A 23181-nucleotide genomic window follows, 5' to 3' on the forward strand; every position below is an offset into this window, starting at 1 on the left:
CTCTTAGTTCAGATTTAAAATATTATTTACTAAAAGAAGTAGTTACAAATTTCCTTACAGCATACGAAAAGCTAAAAAAATATCCAACACTGAAAGCATGCAATAGCTTTATAATTATTTGAAACGTTAATTATGCTTGATAAATATGCTAAAGTTTTAAAAATCAATCTCAATTTCAAAAATAAAAATATATAGAAATTCTAATTTGTGAAATGAGGCGCTACATACAGCTTTTTCTTGATAATTATACACGCTGCAATAGGCAACCAATGTTAAATTTCTGCTAGTCGTCCCTACTCCTCCGGATGTGATCAAGGTGACAGCCGGCAACGCCTCAGACGAGGGAGAAAACCCGTTTGGGTTTGTCTATTTCTTATAAGGTCCATGCTTGATACCAGATGACGTTTATCAGTTGTTCCCATAAAGTAAGCCCTTACACGACGTGGCTTATTTCTTCCCCCCGCGTCACACTCCTCGTACTACGATAGCAGCCATCTCCATGTATTCTTTCTGTTGATCAAGCACCCAAAATACCTTCCCCTTTTCTGGAACATACTTTTAACATAAACGTTGATGTTATATATATGGTTTCCTTAAATTCAGGGCGACATTTCTCACACAGTTTCTAGTTATGGCGTTAATTATATTTTCCTTACGTCTTTCATGCTCTTGGAATAGACACACAAAAATTTAAGTTTGCCTTCGCAGTTTCCTAATGTCGGTTAAGCTTGCAAATACAATCAATTCTGCATTTGAAGCTTTTATTTATGTACTTGTTAAACGCGAAAACCTGCAAGTACTTCACCTCAAATTGAAAATCTAGCAAAATGTCCGTCAAATGAAAATGAGCGGAATCTAATTCTTCAGATCAATAACTGTATATTCGTATAAATTAAAACTAAAGTAACAAAATTTTGTTTCTAATCAGCATTCATGTATGACTTTATTTCAACAATTAACCATTAAAATCAAAATAAAATGATCGTAAAATTCAATCCTGTCTTCTTTCATGATTAAGAAGCTAAATTTGAATTTCTTATGCTAACAATCCTCAAATAATAAAGAAACAAGGAAAGTAACTCATCGTTTTAGAAAAACGACGACAGTGCGAGATCATTTCTCATAGTCCTCATAACTCTACTGTTAAATTAAAAAACCCCCGAAAGGGTTCCCAAAAATTGCCTGCGCCGACGGTATTACACGTCGACACGGCGGGGTATTGGGAAAAGTTTTCAACTAGCAATAGTCACGCCTCGGGAGAACCTCACTGGCTATGACACTGCCTCTGCGCAAAGCTAACAGGAACATGTCTATTGGATTTATCAGTATACCTTTTTTGTATTTAAAAAGCGGGAGCGTTCTTTAAAAAGCGTTAGCTTGCTTTCCCTATTCTTATCAACTACTATTAATAGATGTAATCGACTTGGTTATAAGGAAATCAGATAGTAAGAGAGCATTTTTTCTGTTAAATTTGTTAGTCTCTAAATATTCGCTTCGTATCAGAAATGGAGTATGGTTATTCTTTTTTAGAATAAACATTTTCGCTAGTTACACTAAATTAAAGGATACTCAGTTCACAAAGCCTGCATTATTACATTTAATTTATGTGTATTAAAAAAATTAATTTGCCAACCTACCCAACTAGTTATTAAATATTCCTTCAATTTCAAGCAGTTTTTTGATAAAAGTTCGGATATTCATATGCGTGAACTTATTTTATTTAATTTTATCATGGAACAAGTATTCTGTCTAAATATTCCATGTGTAATGTGAATATAAGCCAGTTTTTCTTAGACAGTTCTCCACCAAGGCATCCTTCCCCTAGCAGATAACGTTTGTGTTCTTTTGCTATTCGAATAACCTAATATATTTTAATATCCACACTTGTTCTCTTTTACACAAGGTAAACATAGATGTCTTCAGAAAATATTGGATACTCATCAACTATTAATGTTAAAGGTTTAAGCAAAAACTTTAAGCATAATAAAAAAAAAAAAAAATGCAAGAATTGAACTTACAAATAACACAGAATTTTGTATTTTTCATAATACATTTTTCTTCCTGCATTATATGAATTCTCTATTAACCGTTTTTGTGTAATAATTTTCATTATGGATTACATAATATGCATCTCTAAATGTGCTAAGAAATTGGGACTGCCACTACCCACAGACGCCTACTCCTTAAAGTGATTACTGATCATAATTTCTGAAGGAATAAGCAAGTTTCTGAGTGGATATTTTGGTATCAATACTGTAAAGAACTACTTCGTAATATAAAAGAATATTTTTTTCTGCCATAAAAACTCTTTTTTCATATATAACTTCTCATTTATACTTTACTGAAACATAAACTTTATCTTAAACTCAGCTCACTGCAATTTTTCTTCCAGAATTTTTGCGATATCGCAAAATTACTCTTTTTTAAAATGATTATAATAACTCTTCTAGCGATGACAAATCGATTGCGACAAATATTATCATTAAATTTTTCTCTGTTTATACATGCATATTTGTATTAATACATATATGTATGTATTCATATAGTATAAGTTTCAAGGAAGCCTATAAGAATATAAAATACGAGATTAGCAAATAAATAAAATACGATCGACTGTAATTACAGTTTCAAGATTTTCCTTCAGCATTTAATTCTTAATGATTTATTTCTCTGATATATATAGTTAGCTATTTTAATCTTATTATATGTTTATTGCGTCTTGTATTTTTCATTTTGTTCATGGTTTTCCTTTCCTTAGCCTGGCAAATTTCTGGCATTGCCCCTTCCCCATAAGTTCTACGCGAAGTTTCTATAATTGATTCATTACATTACTCGACTTTTTATACTTACCTTTTCATTTCCTATCAGTGCAGACTAACGTGATAGATTGACTACAACGATTACAATTGTTAATAAACAGTTATGATTTCATGATAACGTTTGATTAGACAGAGGACGCTGAAAACATACTTAGACTCCGCCCATACTTTTGAACCTGAGATTTGTTTCGTTTTCTACGTGACATGTATTTATTTCTTGCTGCATTTTTATACGTTAATCAACAGTTTGGTTTATTCTCATTGCAAACATAATCCATTATTTACTTTAGCTTTATTCATTATAGTATTTTTTAACTGGAAGTTAATGCAGAATTCTTTCAATTCACGATTCCTCTTGCTGCGTTTACTATTCGCGACTTTCCACTTGATGCTTCATAATGGATTATTTATTTGACAATGTCCAACAGCATTATGTCCTTAGTAAGCAATTCCAGCACATCGGAATCCACCAATGGTTAAACGAGAAACTCGTTAAAATGTGATTGTTCGACCCGGTCTCAAGTCTCGCGAAAAAGGCTACCTGTATCCTGTATGGTCGTTTTTCGTGGTTTACTTCATGTGTAATGTAGATAGAGACCAATTTTCCTTAAAAACCTTTTCACGAAGGCATTTCTCTCTTAGGCAGATAGCTCTAGTGTGTTTCGAAACCAAACCATCTCCTAATAGTAGTATGTGTAAATGGAATTATGTGCAAACCAAAAACCCAAAATGATAGAAATCGTTTCTTATAAGCTCTGGGATTAAATAATTAAGTTTTAATTTAAGAAGTTCTGTGTCCCCTAATTTCTTTTATGACACTCAAACCATTTTAGAAGAGAACTAAGAAAGCAAAGAAGATAATCTAAATCGAATTTCACTGCATATGTTTTTGAAATTACTGAACAAAATTGATAATTTATGTCTTATACGTTTCTTTTTATGTGCTTCTATATGCGTGAATAGGGCTTTGTACGTGAGTTTATTTTGCATATATTAAAGTGTTGTTGAATTACAATATTTGAAATTATTGAAAATAAAATAATTCATTTGCAAACTTATTTTGGTTACATTATTTGTTAGGATTAATTTGTAATTTCATTAACATAATATTATTATTAAATTTATATATTAGCAGCCCTTTTACTTAATTTTTTTTTAATTTTATTTTTTATGCCTATTTGAATCTTGGAAAAAAAAAATAAGGACAAGAAGAAGAAAGAACTTTACATGCGAGAAGTTTAGTATGCAAATCAATAAGGTTCGTCACAAAATTTCAGCATCTGTAAGATGATTGTCTCCATAATAGTTTGGAACTAAGAACTGTCTATCGAAATACATAACAAAAGATTCAGTAACAGCCTCCCAGAGGAGAAATGTTGCTAACCTTCTCCTTGCACATTCCATGTATTCTTGTGATATTGACTCTGACTGAAGGCATAGGTTCAGTACTGAAGGGACCAGGTTCAATTAACTTCTTACGAAAGATCACAGCTGCATCTTATGTTTATTCGTAACGAAGATTTGCATAAACACCTCAAAACTGAAGATATAAAATCTCACATCAAAAGGATAAATAATAATCTTTCCACTAAAGCAGTCAGTAACAACACCATACACTACGCAGACAACTTTAAATTGCTTAGCAAAGATTTCAACTTAAGACCATATGTCACTCATCTATTTAGGTTTGACATTTAATCTTACCATAAGCTCACATCTCAGTGCAACACCAACACAGATCAACACAGATATACAGGGTTATCCAAATTTAAGTTCCCCAACTCCGAAGCCTGTGCAGAGTGTTGTATGGGTTATAATGTGATACGATAGTGCAATCATCTGTAATTCTCTAAATCCGGATCTTGCTATTCAAAAACTACAAAATGCAACAAATCAGCTTTCTCCATGGTATAAAGAATGGAAGATCAAAATCAACGCAGCCAAATCAACAGTTATAATCTTCAGAAGAACCCACTCAAAACGCACATATAATGACATAAAATTTGACAACAATATCATTCCTCGAAAAGCAACAACGAAGTATTTAGGAGTTTTCCTGGACGAAAAGCTCACATTTAAAGACCATATAATAGAAGTAAGAAATAAAGCCCTCAAAGCATTAATGTCAATATATCCACTCATAGGAAGAAATTCACCCCTAAATATAAACACAAAAATAATCCTCTACCTACAAAGTATTCGCCCTATTCTACTTTACGCAGCACCGGCATGGGCACTCGCTGCAAAAACAATCAAGAAATTCTGCAAAAAATCCAAAATAAAGCTCTCCGATTAATAACAAACGCACCATGGTTTGTAAGAAACTCCACTCTGCATAGAGATCTAAAAATCAAAATTTTAAATTCTGAAATCCTCATCCATTCACATAACTTCTTTCAAAACCTAGACAATAGCAATCATGATGTACTCAAAAAATTAGGAAAATATGACTATACAGTCTCTCAGCCATTTAAACGACCCAGAACCATCTACCACAACAGCAAATGGTGAAAAAACAAGAAGAGCTCCGTAGCCGAGCTGTAAAAACCATTACCACTGCGCTTCTCGTAGCATCCAGGGTTCGACCCTCAGCGGAACCTTAAAATGCAAAGGACTTGTAAATATTTTAAGTATCAAATTTTTAGCATATAATCAAGAAAACCTTTTATCTTGGATCAAATGCAATTATGTACATAGAATAAAAAATTTTATAGTTATACTCATCATGTCAAGAGTTAGTATAAAAAGAATTATTGAAAAGAAAAAAATGCACCTTATTTACTCAAGAAAAATGCACTCAAGAATAATGTAAAAGACCTATTGTAAAGAAAAAATGTACCATATTTACTAATGCGACGTACAGTGTTGTAAAAATAAATTACAAATTACCGCAAAAATGTGATCAAGGTGACAGCCGGCAACGCCTCAGACGAGGGAGAAAACCCGTTTGGGTTTGTCTATTTCTTATAAGGTCCATGCTTGATACCAGATGACGTTTATCAGTTGTTCCCATAAAGTAAGCCCTTACACGACGTGGCTTATTTCTTCCCCCCGCGTCACACTCCTCGTACTACGATAGCAGCCATCTCCATGTATTCTTTCTGTTGATCAAGCACCCAAAATACCTTCCCCTTTTCTGGAACATACTTTTAACATAAACGTTGATGTTATATATATGGTTTCCTTAAATTCAGGGCGACATTTCTCACACAGTTTCTAGTTATGGCGTTAATTATATTTTCCTTACGTCTTTCATGCTCTTGGAATAGACACACAAAAATTTAAGTTTGCCTTCGCAGTTTCCTAATGTCGGTTAAGCTTGCAAATACAATCAATTCTGCATTTGAAGCTTTTATTTATGTACTTGTTAAACGCGAAAACCTGCAAGTACTTCACCTCAAATTGAAAATCTAGCAAAATGTCCGTCAAATGAAAATGAGCGGAATCTAATTCTTCAGATCAATAACTGTATATTCGTATAAATTAAAACTAAAGTAACAAAATTTTGTTTCTAATCAGCATTCATGTATGACTTTATTTCAACAATTAACCATTAAAATCAAAATAAAATGATCGTAAAATTCAATCCTGTCTTCTTTCATGATTAAGAAGCTAAATTTGAATTTCTTATGCTAACAATCCTCAAATAATAAAGAAACAAGGAAAGTAACTCATCGTTTAAGAAAAACGACGACAGTGCGAGATCATTTCTCATAGTCCTCATAACTCTACTGTTAAATTAAAAAACCCCCGAAAGGGTTCCCAAAAATTGCCTGCGCCGACGGTATTACACGTCGACACGGCGGGGTATTGGGAAAAGTTTTCAACTAGCAATAGTCACGCCTCGGGAGAACCTCACTGGCTATGACACTGCCTCTGCGCAAAGCTAACAGGAACATGTCTATTGGATTTATCAGTATACCTTTTTTGTATTTAAAAAGCGGGAGCGTTCTTTAAAAAGCGTTAGCTTGCTTTCCCTATTCTTATCAACTACTATTAATAGATGTAATCGACTTGGTTATAAGGAAATCAGATAGTAAGAGAGCATTTTTTCTGTTAAATTTGTTAGTCTCTAAATATTCGCTTCGTATCAGAAATGGAGTATGGTTATTCTTTTTTAGAATAAACATTTTCGCTAGTTACACTAAATTAAAGGATACTCAGTTCACAAAGCCTGCATTATTACATTTAATTTATGTGTATTAAAAAAATTAATTTGCCAACCTACCCAACTAGTTATTAAATATTCCTTCAATTTCAAGCAGTTTTTTGATAAAAGTTCGGATATTCATATGCGTGAACTTATTTTATTTAATTTTATCATGGAACAAGTATTCTGTCTAAATATTCCATGTGTAATGTGAATATAAGCCAGTTTTTCTTAGACAGTTCTCCACCAAGGCATCCTTCCCCTAGCAGATAACGTTTGTGTTCTTTTGCTATTCGAATAACCTAATATATTTTAATATCCACACTTGTTCTCTTTTACACAAGGTAAACATAGATGTCTTCAGAAAATATTGGATACTCATCAACTATTAATGTTAAAGGTTTAAGCAAAAACTTTAAGCATAATAAAAAAAAAAAAAAATGCAAGAATTGAACTTACAAATAACACAGAATTTTGTATTTTTCATAATACATTTTTCTTCCTGCATTATATGAATTCTCTATTAACCGTTTTTGTGTAATAATTTTCATTATGGATTACATAATATGCATCTCTAAATGTGCTAAGAAATTGGGACTGCCACTACCCACAGACGCCTACTCCTTAAAGTGATTACTGATCATAATTTCTGAAGGAATAAGCAAGTTTCTGAGTGGATATTTTGGTATCAATACTGTAAAGAACTACTTCGTAATATAAAAGAATATTTTTTTCTGCCATAAAAACTCTTTTTTCATATATAACTTCTCATTTATACTTTACTGAAACATAAACTTTATCTTAAACTCAGCTCACTGCAATTTTTCTTCCAGAATTTTTGCGATATCGCAAAATTACTCTTTTTTAAAATGATTATAATAACTCTTCTAGCGATGACAAATCGATTGCGACAAATATTATCATTAAATTTTTCTCTGTTTATACATGCATATTTGTATTAATACATATATGTATGTATTCATATAGTATAAGTTTCAAGGAAGCCTATAAGAATATAAAATACGAGATTAGCAAATAAATAAAATACGATCGACTGTAATTACAGTTTCAAGATTTTTCTTCAGCATTTAATTCTTAATGATTTATTTCTCTGATATATATAGTTAGCTATTTTAATCTTATTATATGTTTATTGCGTCTTGTATTTTTCATTTTGTTCATGGTTTTCCTTTCCTTAGCCTGGCAAATTTCTGGCATTGCCCCTTCCCCATAAGTTCTACGCGAAGTTTCTATAATTGATTCATTACATTACTCGACTTTTTATACTTACCTTTTCATTTCCTATCAGTGCAGACTAACGTGATAGATTGACTACAACGATTACAATTGTTAATAAACAGTTATGATTTCATGATAACGTTTGATTAGACAGAGGACGCTGAAAACATACTTAGACTCCGCCCATACTTTTGAACCTGAGATTTGTTTCGTTTTCTACGTGACATGTATTTATTTCTTGCTGCATTTTTATACGTTAATCAACAGTTTGGTTTATTCTCATTGCAAACATAATCCATTATTTACTTTAGCTTTATTCATTATAGTATTTTTTAACTGGAAGTTAATGCAGAATTCTTTCAATTCACGATTCCTCTTGCTGCGTTTACTATTCGCGACTTTCCACTTGATGCTTCATAATGGATTATTTATTTGACAATGTCCAACAGCATTATGTCCTTAGTAAGCAATTCCAGCACATCGGAATCCACCAATGGTTAAACGAGAAACTCGTTAAAATGTGATTGTTCGACCCGGTCTCAAGTCTCGCGAAAAAGGCTACCTGTATCCTGTATGGTCGTTTTTCGTGGTTTACTTCATGTGTAATGTAGATAGAGACCAATTTTCCTTAAAAACCTTTTCACGAAGGCATTTCTCTCTTAGGCAGATAGCTCTAGTGTGTTTCGAAACCAAACCATCTCCTAATAGTAGTATGTGTAAATGGAATTATGTGCAAACCAAAAACCCAAAATGATAGAAATCGTTTCTTATAAGCTCTGGGATTAAATAATTAAGTTTTAATTTAAGAAGTTCTGTGTCCCCTAATTTCTTTTATGACACTCAAACCATTTTAGAAGAGAACTAAGAAAGCAAAGAAGATAATCTAAATCGAATTTCACTGCATATGTTTTTGAAATTACTGAACAAAATTGATAATTTATGTCTTATACGTTTCTTTTTATGTGCTTCTATATGCGTGAATAGGGCTTTGTACGTGAGTTTATTTTGCATATATTAAAGTGTTGTTGAATTACAATATTTGAAATTATTGAAAATAAAATAATTCATTTGCAAACTTATTTTGGTTACATTATTTGTTAGGATTAATTTGTAATTTCATTAACATAATATTATTATTAAATTTATATATTAGCAGCCCTTTTACTTAATTTTTTTTTAATTTTATTTTTTATGCCTATTTGAATCTTGGAAAAAAAAAATAAGGACAAGAAGAAGAAAGAACTTTACATGCGAGAAGTTTAGTATGCAAATCAATAAGGTTCGTCACAAAATTTCAGCATCTGTAAGATGATTGTCTCCATAATAGTTTGGAACTAAGAACTGTCTATCGAAATACATAACAAAAGATTCAGTAACAGCCTCCCAGAGGAGAAATGTTGCTAACCTTCTCCTTGCACATTCCATGTATTCTTGTGATATTGACTCTGACTGAAGGCATAGGTTCAGTACTGAAGGGACCAGGTTCAATTAACTTCTTACGAAAGATCACAGCTGCATCTTATGTTTATTCGTAACGAAGATTTGCATAAACACCTCAAAACTGAAGATATAAAATCTCACATCAAAAGGATAAATAATAATCTTTCCACTAAAGCAGTCAGTAACAACACCATACACTACGCAGACAACTTTAAATTGCTTAGCAAAGATTTCAACTTAAGACCATATGTCACTCATCTATTTAGGTTTGACATTTAATCTTACCATAAGCTCACATCTCAGTGCAACACCAACACAGATCAACACAGATATACAGGGTTTTAAATTTAAGTTCCCCAACTCCGAAGCCTGTGCAGAGTGTTGTATGGGTTATAATGTGATACGATAGTGCAATCATCTGTAATTCTCTAAATCCGGATCTTGCTATTCAAAAACTACAAAATGCAACAAATCAGCTTTCTCCATGGTATAAAGAATGGAAGATCAAAATCAACGCAGCCAAATCAACAGTTATAATCTTCAGAAGAACCCACTCAAAACGCACATATAATGACATAAAATTTGACAACAATATCATTCCTCGAAAAGCAACAACGAAGTATTTAGGAGTTTTCCTGGACGAAAAGCTCACATTTAAAGACCATATAATAGAAGTAAGAAATAAAGCCCTCAAAGCATTAATGTCAATATATCCACTCATAGGAAGAAATTCACCCCTAAATATAAACACAAAAATAATCCTCTACCTACAAAGTATTCGCCCTATTCTACTTTACGCAGCACCGGCATGGGCACTCGCTGCAAAAACAATCAAGAAATTCTGCAAAAAATCCAAAATAAAGCTCTCCGATTAATAACAAACGCACCATGGTTTGTAAGAAACTCCACTCTGCATAGAGATCTAAAAATCAAAATTTTAAATTCTGAAATCCTCATCCATTCACATAACTTCTTTCAAAACCTAGACAATAGCAATCATGATGTACTCAAAAAATTAGGAAAATATGACTATACAGTCTCTCAGCCATTTAAACGACCCAGAACCATCTACCACAACAGCAAATGGTGAAAAAACAAGAAGAGCTCCGTAGCCGAGCTGTAAAAACCATTACCACTGCGCTTCTCGTAGCATCCAGGGTTCGACCCTCAGCGGAACCTTAAAATGCAAAGGACTTGTAAATATTTTAAGTATCAAATTTTTAGCATATAATGAAGAAAACCTTTTATCTTGGATCAAATGCAATTATGTACATAGAATAAAAAATTTTATAGTTATACTCATCATGTCAAGAGTTAGTATAAAAAGAATTATTGAAAAGAAAAAAATGCACCTTATTTACTCAAGAAAAATGCACTCAAGAATAATGTAAAAGACCTATTGTAAAGAAAAAATGTACCATATTTACTAATGCGACGTACAGTGTTGTAAAAATAAATTACAAATTACCGCAAAAATGTATTTGTATAGGAAATAAATGTACAGTATATACCCAAGAATTATAGCAAAAATAATTATTATTAAGAATGTACCATATTTATAATGCAACGTGCCGTGTCATAAAAATATATTACAAATTACCGCAAAAAGTATTTTGTATAGGAAATAAATATACAGTATATACCATAGAATTATAGCAAAAATAAGAATTATTATAAAGAAGAATGCATTTTAAACCTATCGAAAAATAGTACCCATTGTAAAGATAATTAAATATCTTCAAAGTATATGTACTTCACCCCAAAAAGTTCATTCCAAACAGTTGCTTAGTACAGTCAAAAACAAAAATTCTCCAGAAAAGCCCCTGATTACTCAGGTTCTCTAAACTAGAAGATTTATCCGATAAGAACACAATAATAGATTGGTAAAGGCCCTCACGGGTCGTACACCTCTTACAAACGTGATGGTCTATGGTCTACATGTTTTTCCAAGACACTGAGGAAGGAGGACACTCAGCCGTAGTACCTACGAGGAGAAAGTTATGCCAAAGTTTTTATGCTACAGATGTGTTAAATTTTTTTAACGATGTGAAAGTTATGCTTCAGATGTTAAATTGCTATTTTGCCGAAGTTATGCCACTGTTACATACTGCCACATTGGATGTCATTCAACACTTCAAGTGTACAGGTTTATTCCAATATTTGGAAATTTTTTTTTTTTTTTTTTTTTTTTTTTTTTTTTTTTCACTTTTAGGATTCCTACTAAGGACAGTTATCGATAGGTAAAGACTTCACGGTCGTATACCTATTGAATAAGCGAAGACCTAAGACCTAAGAGATGGAATATCCCATTGGGCGGGGCGCGCGTCGCCGACCGACGGCAAGAAAGAGTAGGCACGATCTGGTTTACTTTAAAACTGAAACCTATGGCGTTTGTATCACATAATTGTTTTTAATTATTAAATGTGATGCGCTGTATAGTGATGAGATTATGAAAGTCACAATTTTTTTTTTTTTTTTTTTTTTTTTTTTTTTTTGTCAAATACGATTTAATATATCTCATTAAAGCACGTTTTACTGCATTTCCTGCATTTTTTCACTCGTAATTCTTGTACAATAGGTAAAAACTCTAACCACAAATTTTATGAACTTAATTTTACGTAAAAGTAAAGAAAAATTAAATAAGATTGATAGTACGTGACGCTTTGAAATAAATAATTTAAAATTAAACAAGATCTGATAATTTAAAAAAAAAATTTAATGAACATTTTCAGGCAGTGATTTTCAAAACTATAATAACATTACAAAACGATCATTTATTTGATTATATCGTCATTAAATTATTAACATTAAAGTATATTATTTATTTTAGTAATTTATAAAATTCGGAGCATAAAATTTTCAGAGCATAATGAAGGAAAAAAAATAGATAAAATAAAACTTAGAAGCAATCAGATTTTATATTATGCCCAAAAGGAACCTTTTTTACTCGTTCTGTGTGTTACCTATATTTACTGAATATCATGTTCTTCGCCCGTAAACCACATACATTTGAAAACAACATATGTTTGGAATTTCCGCACTGGAGATAAAAATATTATTTTCCATTAAGTGTTACCATTGCTCGCTGTGAACACATTGAATTTGTTAATCAAAAATTCGTTAAAGTTTTACAAAATATGAAACAGATTAAAACAAATTCGTAATACGGCCGTCCAGATGCCCATGTTCGAGTGGAGGATTACATTATTCAAAATTTGATGGCTCTAGATACTGTCCTTTTTGTCAAAGTGTAAGAAACATACGTGTATTCATGCAGATTCCTTCATTATTTAAATTCTTTACATATAATACAAGGCGATAATATTTGGTAACAACAATTTGCAAGGAGACACGGACACTTATAGTAAGACAGCGCAAAATGCAGTTTCGATACTAACAGCCTTTCTAGGCGACCGCCGCTTTGGGTTAATAAATTAAATTAACAGTAAATAAAAAAAAAAAAAAAATCTTATGCAGAACTAAAAGTAAATTTAAAAAAATAGTCACTATAAAATACAAGCAAAAATAATTATTACGGTTAAATACAATTTTAATATTAGAATTAATGTATAAAAATTTTTAAGGCATCAAAAGTGTTTATCACTATGATGTATTATGAAAGATAATTGAAATAAAATTCCTTTATAGAAATTGTGCTATAATACTCACCTACAATTTTAAAAAAGAAGCACAATTTAGAATTTTAAACAAAACTTTCAAAAATTCGTTTTTAAATATTTTAGTACTTTTTACTTATTTACACCAATAAAAAGCCTAAAAATTGCAAGAGAAAATTCCTTGTTTGAAATTTTCTCTTAGTTCAGATTTAAAATATTATTTCCTAAAAAAAGTAGTTACAAATTTCCTTACAGCATACGAAAAGCTAAAAAAATATCCAACACTGAAAGCATGCAATAGCTTTATAATTATTTGAAACGTTAATTATGCTTGATAAATATGCTAAAGTTTTAAAAATCAATCTCAATTTCAAAAATAAAAATATATAGAAATTCTAATTTGTGAAATGAGGCGCTACATACAGCTTTTTCTTGATAATTATACACGCTGCAATAGGCAACCAATGTTAAATTTCTGCTAGTCGTCCCTACTCCTCCGGGTGTGATCAAGGTGACAGCCGGCAACGCCTCAGACGAGGGAGAAAACCCGTTTGGGTTTGTCTATTTCTTATAAGGTCCATGCTTGATACCAGATGACGTTTATCAGTTGTTCCCATAAAGTAAGGGCAGCGTTGTCCTGCCCTTACACGACGTGGCTTATTTCTTCCCCCCGCGTCACACTCCTCGTACTACGATAGCAGCCATCTCCATGTATTCTTTCTGTTGATCAAGCACCCAAAATACCTTCCCCTTTTCTGGAACATACTTTTAACATAAACGTTGATGTTATATATATGGTTTCCTTAAATTCAGGGCGACATTTCTCACACAGTTTCTAGTTATGGCGTTAATTATATTTTCCTTACGTCTTTCATGCTCTTGGAATAGACACACAAAAATTTAAGTTTGCCTTCGCAGTTTCCTAATGTCGGTTAAGCTTGCAAATACAATCAATTCTGCATTTGAAGCTTTTATTTATGTACTTGTTAAACGCGAAAACCTGCAAGTACTTCACCTCAAATTGAAAATCTAGCAAAATGTCCGTCAAATGAAAATGAGCGGAATCTAATTCTTCAGATCAATAACTGTATATTCGTATAAATTAAAACTAAAGTAACAAAATTTTGTTTCTAATCAGCATTCATGTATGACTTTATTTCAACAATTAACCATTAAAATCAAAATAAAATGATCGTAAAATTCAATCCTGTCTTCTTTCATGATTAAGAAGCTAAATTTGAATTTCTTATGCTAACAATCCTCAAATAATAAAGAAACAAGGAAAGTAACTCATCGTTTTAGAAAAACGACGACAGTGCGAGATCATTTCTCATAGTCCTCATAACTCTACTGTTAAATTAAAAAACCCCCGAAAGGGTTCCCAAAAATTGCCTGAGCCGACGGTATTACACGTCGACACGGCGGGGTATTGGGAAAAGTTTTCAACTAGCAATAGTCACGCCTCGGGAGAACCTCACTGGCTATGACACTGCCTCTGCGCAAAGCTAACAGGAACATGTCTATTGGATTTATCAGTATACCTTTTTTGTATTTAAAAAGCGGGAGCGTTCTTTAAAAAGCGTTAGCTTGCTTTCCCTATTCTTATCAACTACTATTAATAGATGTAATCGACTTGGTTATAAGGAAATCAGATAGTAAGAGAGCATTTTTTCTGTTAAATTTGTTAGTCTCTAAATATTCGCTTCGTATCAGAAATGGAGTATGGTTATTCTTTTTTGGAATAAACATTTTCGCTAGTTACACTAAATTAAAGGATACTCAGTTCACAAAGCCTGCATTATTACATTTAATTTATGTGTATTAAAAAAATTAATTTGCCAACCTACCCAACTAGTTATTAAATATTCCTTCAATTTCAAGCAGTTTTTTGATAAAAGTTCGGATATTCATATGCGTGAACTTATTTTATTTAATTTTATCATGGAACAAGTATTCTGTCTAAATATTCCATGTGTAATGTGAATATAAGCCAGTTTTTCTCAGAAAGTTCTCCACCAAGGCATCCTTCCCCTAGCAGATAACGTTTGTGTTCTTTTGCTATTCGAATAACCTAATCTATTTAAATATCCACACTTGTTCTCTTTTTCACAAGGTAAACATAGATGTCTTCAGAAAATATTGGATACTCATCAACTAGTAATGTTAAAGGTTTAAGCAAAAACTTTAAGCAAAAAAAAAAAAAAAAAAAAAAAATGCAAGAATTGAACTTACAAATAACACAGAATTTTGTATTTTTCATAATACATTTCTCTTCCTGCATTATATGAATTCTCTATTAACCGTTTTTGTGTAATAATTTTCATTATGGATTACATAATATGCATCTCTAAATGTGCTAAGAAATTGGGACTGCCACTACCCACAGACGCCTACTCCTTAAAGTGATTACTGATCATAATTTCTGAAGGAATAAGCAAGTTTCTGAGTGGATATTTTGGTATCAATACTGTAAAGAACTACTTCGTAATATAAAAGAATATTTTTTTCTGCCATAAAAACTCTTTTTTCATATATAACTTCTCATTTATACTTTACTGAAACATAAACTTTATCTTAAACTCAGCTCACTGCAATTTATCTTCCAGAATTTTTGCGATATCGCAAAATTACTGTTTTTTTAAAATGATTATAATAACTCTTCTAGCGATGACAAATCGATTGCGACAAATATTATCATTAAATTTCTCTCTGTTTATACATGCATATATGTATTAATTAATACATATATGTATGTATTCATATAGTATAAGTTTCAAGAAAGCCTATAAGAATATAAAATACGAGATTAGCAAATAAATAAAATACGATCGACTGTAATTACAGTTTCAAGATTTTCCTTCAGCATTTAATTCTTAATGATTTATTTCTCTGATAGTGTTGATTTATATATAGTTAGCTATTTTAATCTTATTATATGTTTATTGCGTCTTGTATTTTTCATTTTGTTCATGGTTTTCCTTTCCTTAGCCTGGCAAATTTCTGGCATTGCCCCTTCCCCATAAGTTCTACGCGAAGTTTCTATAATTGATTCATTACATTACTCGACTTTTTATACTTACCTTTTCATTTCCTATCAGTGCAGACTAACGTGATAGATTGACTACAACGATTACAATTGTTAATAAACAGTTATGATTTCATGATAACGTTTGATTAGACAGAGGACGCTGAAAACATACTTAGACTCCGCCCATACTTTTGAACCTGAGATTTGTTTCGTTTTCTACGTGACATGTATTTATTTCTTGCTGCATTTTTATACGTTAATCAACAGTTTGGTTTATTCTCATTGCAAACATAATCCATTATTTACTTTAGCTTTATTCATTATAGTATTTTTTAACTGGAAGTTAATGCAGAATTCTTTCAATTCACGATTCCTCTTGCTGCGTTTACTATTCGCGACTTTCCACTTGATGCTTCATAATGGATTATTTATTTGACAATGTCCAACAGCATTATGTCCTTAGTAAGCAATTCCAGCACATCGGAATCCACCAATGGTTAAACGAGAAACTCGTTAAAATGTGATTGTTCGACCCGGTCTCAAGTCTCGCGAAAAAGGCTACCTGTATCCTGTATGGTCGTTTTTCGTGGTTTACTTCATGTGTAATGTAGATAGAGACCAATTTTCCTTAAAAACCTTTTCACGAAGGCATTTCTCTCTTAGGCAGATAGCTCTAGTGTGTTTCGAAACCAAACCATCTCCTAATAGTAGTATGTGTAAATGGAATTATGTGCAAACCAAAAACCCAAAATGATAGAAATCGTTTCTTATAAGCTCTGGGATTAAATAATTAAGTTTTAATTTAAGAAGTTCTGTGTCCCCTAATTTCTTTTATGACACTCAAACCATTTTAGAAGAGAACTAAGAAAGCAAAGAAGATAATCTAAATCGAATTTCACTGCATATGTTTTTGAAATTACTGAACAAAATTGATAATTTATGTCTTATACGTTTCTTTTTATGTGCTTCTATATGCGTGAATAGGGCTTTGTACGTGAGTTTATTTTGCATATATTAAAGTGTTGTTGAATTACAATATTTGAAATTATTGAAAATAAAATAATTCATTTGCAAACTTATTTTGGTTACATTATTTGTTAGGATTAATTTGTAATTTCATTAACATAATATTATTATTAAATTTATATATTAGCAGCCCTTTTACTTAATTTTTTTTTAATTTTATTTTTTATGCCTATTTGAATCTTGGAAAAAAAAAATAAGGACAAGAAGAAGAAAGAACTTTACATGCGAGAAGTTTAGTATGCAAATCAATAAGGTTCGTCACAAAATTTCAGCATCTGTAAGATGATTGTCTCCATAATAGTTTGGAACTAAGAACTGTCTATCGAAATACATAACAAAAGATTCAGTAACAGCCTCCCAGAGGAGAAATGTTGCTAACCTTCTCCTTGCACCCTCCATGTATTCTTGTGATATTGACTCTGACTGAAGGCATAGGTTCAGTACTGAAGGGACCAGGTTCAATTAACTTCTTACGAAAGATCACAGCTGCATCTTATGTTTATTCGTAACGAAGATTTGCATAAACACCTCAAAACTGAAGATATAAAATCTCACATCAAAAGGATAAATAATAATCTTTCCACTAAAGCAGTCAGTAACAACACCATACACTACGCAGACAACTTTAAATTGCTTAGCAAAGATTTCAACTTAAGACCATATGTCACTCATCTATTTAGGTTTGACATTTAATCTTACCATAAGCTCACATCTCAGTGCAACACCAACACAGATCAACACAGATATACAGGGTTATCCAAATTTAAGTTCCCCAACTCCGAAGCCTGTGCAGAGTGTTGTATGGGTTATAATGTGATACGATACTGCAATCATCTGTAATTCTCTAAATCCGGATCTTGCTATTCAAAAACTACAAAATGCAACAAATCAGCTTTCTCCATGGTATAAAGAATGGAAGATCAAAATCAACGCAGCCAAATCAACAGTTATAATCTTCAGAAGAACCCACTCAAAACGCACATATAATGACATAAAATTTGACAACAATATCATTCCTCGAAAAGCAACAACGAAGTATTTAGGAGTTCTCCTGGACGAAAAGCTCACATTTAAAGACCATATAATAGAAGTAAGAAATAAAGCCCTCAAAGCATTAATGTCAATATATCCACTCATAGGAAGAAATTCACCCCTAAATATAAACACAAAAATAATCCTCTACCTACAAAGTATTCGCCCTATTCTACTTTACGCAGCACCGGCATGGGCACTCGCTGCAAAAACAATCAAGAAATTCTGCAAAAAATCCAAAATAAAGCTCTCCGATTAATAACAAACACACCATGGTTTGTAAGAAACTCCACTCTGCATAGAGATCTAAAAATCAAAATTTTTAATTCTGAAATCCTCATCCATTCACATAACTTCTTTCAAAACCTAGACAATAGCAATCATGATGTACTCAAAAAATTAGGAAAATATGACTATACAGTCTCTCAGCCATTTAAACGACCCAGAACCATCGACCACAACAGCAAATGGTGAAAAAACAAGAAGAGCTCCGTAGCCGAGCTGTAAAAACCATTACCACTGCGCTTCTCATAGCATCCAGGGTTCGACCTTCAGCGGAACCTTAAAATGCTAAGCACTTGTAAATATTTTAAGTATCAAATTTTTAGCATATAATCAAGAAAACCTTTTATCTTGGATCAAATGCAATTATGTACATAGAGTAAAAAAATTTTATAGTTATACTCATCATGTCAAGAGTTAGTATAAAAAGAATTATTGAAAAGAAAAAAATGCACCTTATTTACTCAAGAAAAATGCACTCAAGAATAATGTAAAAGACCTATTGTAAAGAAAAAATGTACCATATTTACTAATGCGACGTACCGTGTTGTAAAAATAAATTACAAATTACCGCAAAAATGTATTTGTATAGGAAATAAATGTACAGTATATACCCAAGAATTATAGCAAAAAAGAATTATTATTAAGAATGTACCATATTTATAATGCAACGTGCCGTGTCATAAAAATATATTACAAATTACCGCAAAAATGTATTTTGTATAGGAAATAAATATACAGTATATACCATAGAATTATAGCAAAAATAAGAATTATTATAAAGAAGAATGCATTTTAAACCTATCGAAAAATAGTACCCATTGTAAAGATAATTAAATATCTTCAAAGTATATGTACTTCACCCCAAAAAGTTCATTCCAAACAGTTGCTTAGTACAGTCAAAAACAAAAATTCTCCAGAAAAGCCCCTGATTACTCAGGTTCTCTAAACTAGAAGATTTATCCGATAAGAACACAATAATAGATTGGTAAAGGCCCTCACGGGTCGTACACCTCTTACAAACGTGATGGTCTATGGTCTACATGTTTTTCCAAGACACTGAGGAAGGAGGACACTCAGCCGTAGTACCTACGAGGAGAAAGTTATGCCAAAGTTTTTATGCTACAGATGTGTTAAATTTTTTTAACGATGTGAAAGTTATGCTTCAGATGTTAAATTGCTATTTTGCCGAAGTTATGCCACTGTTACATACTGCCACATTGGATGTCATTCAACACTTCAAGTGTACAGGTTTATTCCAATATTTGGAAAAAATTTTTTTTTTTTTTTTCACTTTTAGGATTCCTACTAAGGACAGTTATCGATAAGTAAAGACTTCACGGTCGTATACCTATTGAATAAGCGAAGACCTAAGACCTAACAGATGGAATATCTCATTGGGCGGGGCGCGCGTCACCGACCGACGGCAAGAAAGAGTAGGCACGATCTGGTTTACTTTAAAACTGAAACCTATGGCGTTTGTATCACATAATTGTTTTTAATTATTAAATGTGATGCGCTGTATAGTGATGAGATTATGAAAGTCACAATTTTTTTTTTTTGTCAAATACGATTTAATATATCTCTTTAAAGCACGTTTTACTGCATTTCCTGCATTTTTTCACTCGTAATTCTTGTACAATAGGTAAAAACTCTAACCACAAATTTTATGAACTTAATTTTACGTAAAAATAAAGAAAAATTAAATAAGATTGATAGTACGTGACGCTTTGAAATAAATAAGGTAAAATTAAACAAGATCTGATAATTTAAAAAAAAAATTTAATGAACATTTTCAGGCAGTGATTTTCAAAACTATAATAACATTACAAAACGATCATTTATTTGATTATATCGTCATTAAATTATTAACATTAAAGTATATTATTTATTTTAGTAATTTATAAAATTCTGAGCATAAAATTTTCAGAGCATAATGAAGGAAAAAAAATAGATAAAATAAAACTTAGAAGCAATCAGATTTTCTATTATGCCCAAAAGGAACCTTTTTTACTCGTTCTGTGTGTTACCTATATTTACTGAATATCATGTTCTTCGCCCGTAAACCACATACATTTGAAAACAACATATGTTTGGAATTTCCGCACTGGAGATAAAAATATTATTTTCCATTAAGTGTTACCATCGCTCGCTGTGAACACAATGAATTTGTTAATCAAAAATTCGTTAAAGTTTTACAAAATATGAAACAGATTAAAACAAATTCGAAATACGGCCGTCCAGATGCCCATGTTCGAGTGGAGGATTACATTATTCAAAATTTGATGGCTCTAGATACTGTCCTTTTTGTCAAAGTGTAAGAAACATACGTGTATTCATGCAGATTCCTTCATTATTTAAATTCTTTACATATAATACAAGGCGATAATCTTTGGTAACAACAATTTGCAAGGAGACACGGACACTTATAGTAAAACAGCGCAAAATGCAGTTTCGATACTAACAGCCTTTCTAGGCGACCGCCGCTTTGGGTTAATAAATTAAATTAACAGTAAATAAAAAAAAAAAAATCTTATGCAGAACTAAAAGTAAATTTAAAAAAATAGTGACTATAAAATACAAGCAAAGTAATTATTACGGTTAAATACAATTTTAATATTAGAATTAATGTATAAAAATTTTTAAGACATCAAAAGTGTTTATCACTATGATGTATTATGAAAGATAATTGAAATAAAATTCCTTTATAGAAATTGTGCTATAATACTCACCTACAGTTTTAAAAAAGAAGCACAATTTAGAATTTTAAACAAACCTTTCAAAAATTCGTTGTTAAATATTTTAGTACTTTTTACTTATTTACACCAATAAAAAGCCTAAAAATTGCAAGAGAAAATTGCTTGTTTGAAATTTTCTCTTAGTTCAGATTAAAAATATTATTTACTAAAAGAAGTAGTTACAAATTTCCTTACAGCATACGAAAAGCTAAAAAAATATCCAACACTGAAAGCATGCAATAGCTTTATAATTATTTGAAACGTTAATTATGCTTGATAAATATGCTAAAGTTTTAAAAATCAATCTCAATTTCAAAAATAAAAATATATAGAAATTCTAATTTGTGAAATGAGGCGCTACATACAGCTTTTTCTTGATAATTATACACGCTGCAATAGGCAACCAATGTTAAATTTCTGCTAGTTGTCCCTACTCCTCCGGATGTGATCAAGGTGACAGCTGGCAACGCCTCAGACGAGGGAGAAAACCCGTTTGGGTTTGTCTATTTCTTATAAGGTCCATGCTTGATACCAGATGACGTTTATCAGTTGTTCCCATAAAGTAAGGGCAGCTTTGTCCTGCCCTTACACGACGTGGCTTATTTCTTCCCCCCCCCCGCGTCACACTCCTCGTACTACGATAGCAGCCATCTCCATGTATTCTTTCTGTTGATCAAGCACCCAAAATACCTTCCCCTTTTCTGGAACACACTCTTAACATAAACGTTGATGTTATATATGTCGTTTCCTTATATTCAGGACGACATTTATCACACAGTTTCTAGTTATGGCGTTAATTATATTTTCCTTACGTCTTTCATGCTCTTGGAATAGACACACAAAAATTTAAGTTTGCCTTCGCAGTTTCCTAATGTCGGTTAAGCTTGCAAATACAATCAATTCTGCATTTGAAGCTTTTATTTATGTACTTGTTAAACGCGAAAACCTGCAAGTACTTCACCTCAAATTGAAAATCTAGCAAAATGTCCGTCACATGAAAATGAGCGGAATCTAATTCTTCAGATCAATAACTATATATTCGTATAAATTAAAACTAAAGTAACAAAATTTTGTTTCTAATCAGCATTCATGTATGACTTTATTTCAACAATTAACCATTAAAATCAAAATAAAATGATCGTAAAATTCAATCCTGTCTTCTTTCTTGATTAAGAAGCTAAATATGAATTTCTTACGCTAACAATCCTAAAATAATAAAGAAACAAGGGAAGTAACTCATCGTTTTACAGAAGGATCGTTCTGTAAAACGATGAGAGTACGAGATCATTTCTCATGGTCCTCATAACTCGACGCTAAGTGTTTGATGTTTAACTCTATTGTTTAATTAAAAAACCCCCGAAAGGGTTCCCAAAAATTGCCTGAGCCAACGGTATTTCACGTCGACACGGCGGGGTATTGGGAAAAGTTTTCAACTAGCAGTAGTCACGCCTCGGTAGATCCTCACTGGCTATGACACTGCCTCTGCGCAAAGCTAACACTAACAATCGAAATCGAGTCAATGGCTAGGCGGCAATTAGTAGCCAACCGCTACTTTAACCGTCTCTGTTGGTAAATTGCCCTAAGGCGTTGGTACTTAAGTTTTTAATTAAGGCGATTTACGCCGCGCCAACTAGGCGAAACTTGTCAAATTTTGTGAAATGTAGGTGAGTAAGGGAGCCGCGTGACAGGCAGGAGCCTGTCACGCGGGTGGTCACCAGCTTACGCGTACAATGAGAAATATTGGAAATATTAATAATTATCAAGTTTTGAAACAGGTTATCTAGATTGGAATAATTAAACTAATATCACG

The 23181-nt window shown here is 31.9% G+C and overlaps 4 non-coding genes across 4 annotated transcripts; all 4 read right to left on the reverse strand.

Moving 5' to 3' along the window:
- Positions 1-1156: 1156 nt before the first annotated feature.
- LOC146994191 (U4 spliceosomal RNA) lies at positions 1157-1297 on the reverse strand. Its single transcript, XR_015044170.1, has one exon. It is a non-coding gene; the product is annotated as a U4 spliceosomal RNA (small nuclear RNA).
- Positions 1298-6566: 5269 nt separating this feature from the next.
- On the reverse strand, positions 6567-6707 carry LOC146994192 (U4 spliceosomal RNA). The gene has a single exon (XR_015044171.1). It is a non-coding gene; the product is annotated as a U4 spliceosomal RNA (small nuclear RNA).
- Positions 6708-14631: 7924 nt separating this feature from the next.
- LOC146994193 (U4 spliceosomal RNA) lies at positions 14632-14772 on the reverse strand. Its single transcript, XR_015044176.1, has one exon. It is a non-coding gene; the product is annotated as a U4 spliceosomal RNA (small nuclear RNA).
- Positions 14773-22724: 7952 nt separating this feature from the next.
- Positions 22725-22865, reverse strand: LOC146994194 (U4 spliceosomal RNA). The gene has a single exon (XR_015044180.1). It is a non-coding gene; the product is annotated as a U4 spliceosomal RNA (small nuclear RNA).
- Positions 22866-23181: the final 316 nt, after the last annotated feature.

This window comes from Stegodyphus dumicola, chromosome 11 (genome assembly GCF_044657685.1).
Source record: "Stegodyphus dumicola isolate Sdum_Otavi_A_Nest chromosome 11, ASM4465768v1".
Taxonomy (NCBI): Eukaryota; Metazoa; Arthropoda; class Arachnida; order Araneae; family Eresidae; genus Stegodyphus; species Stegodyphus dumicola.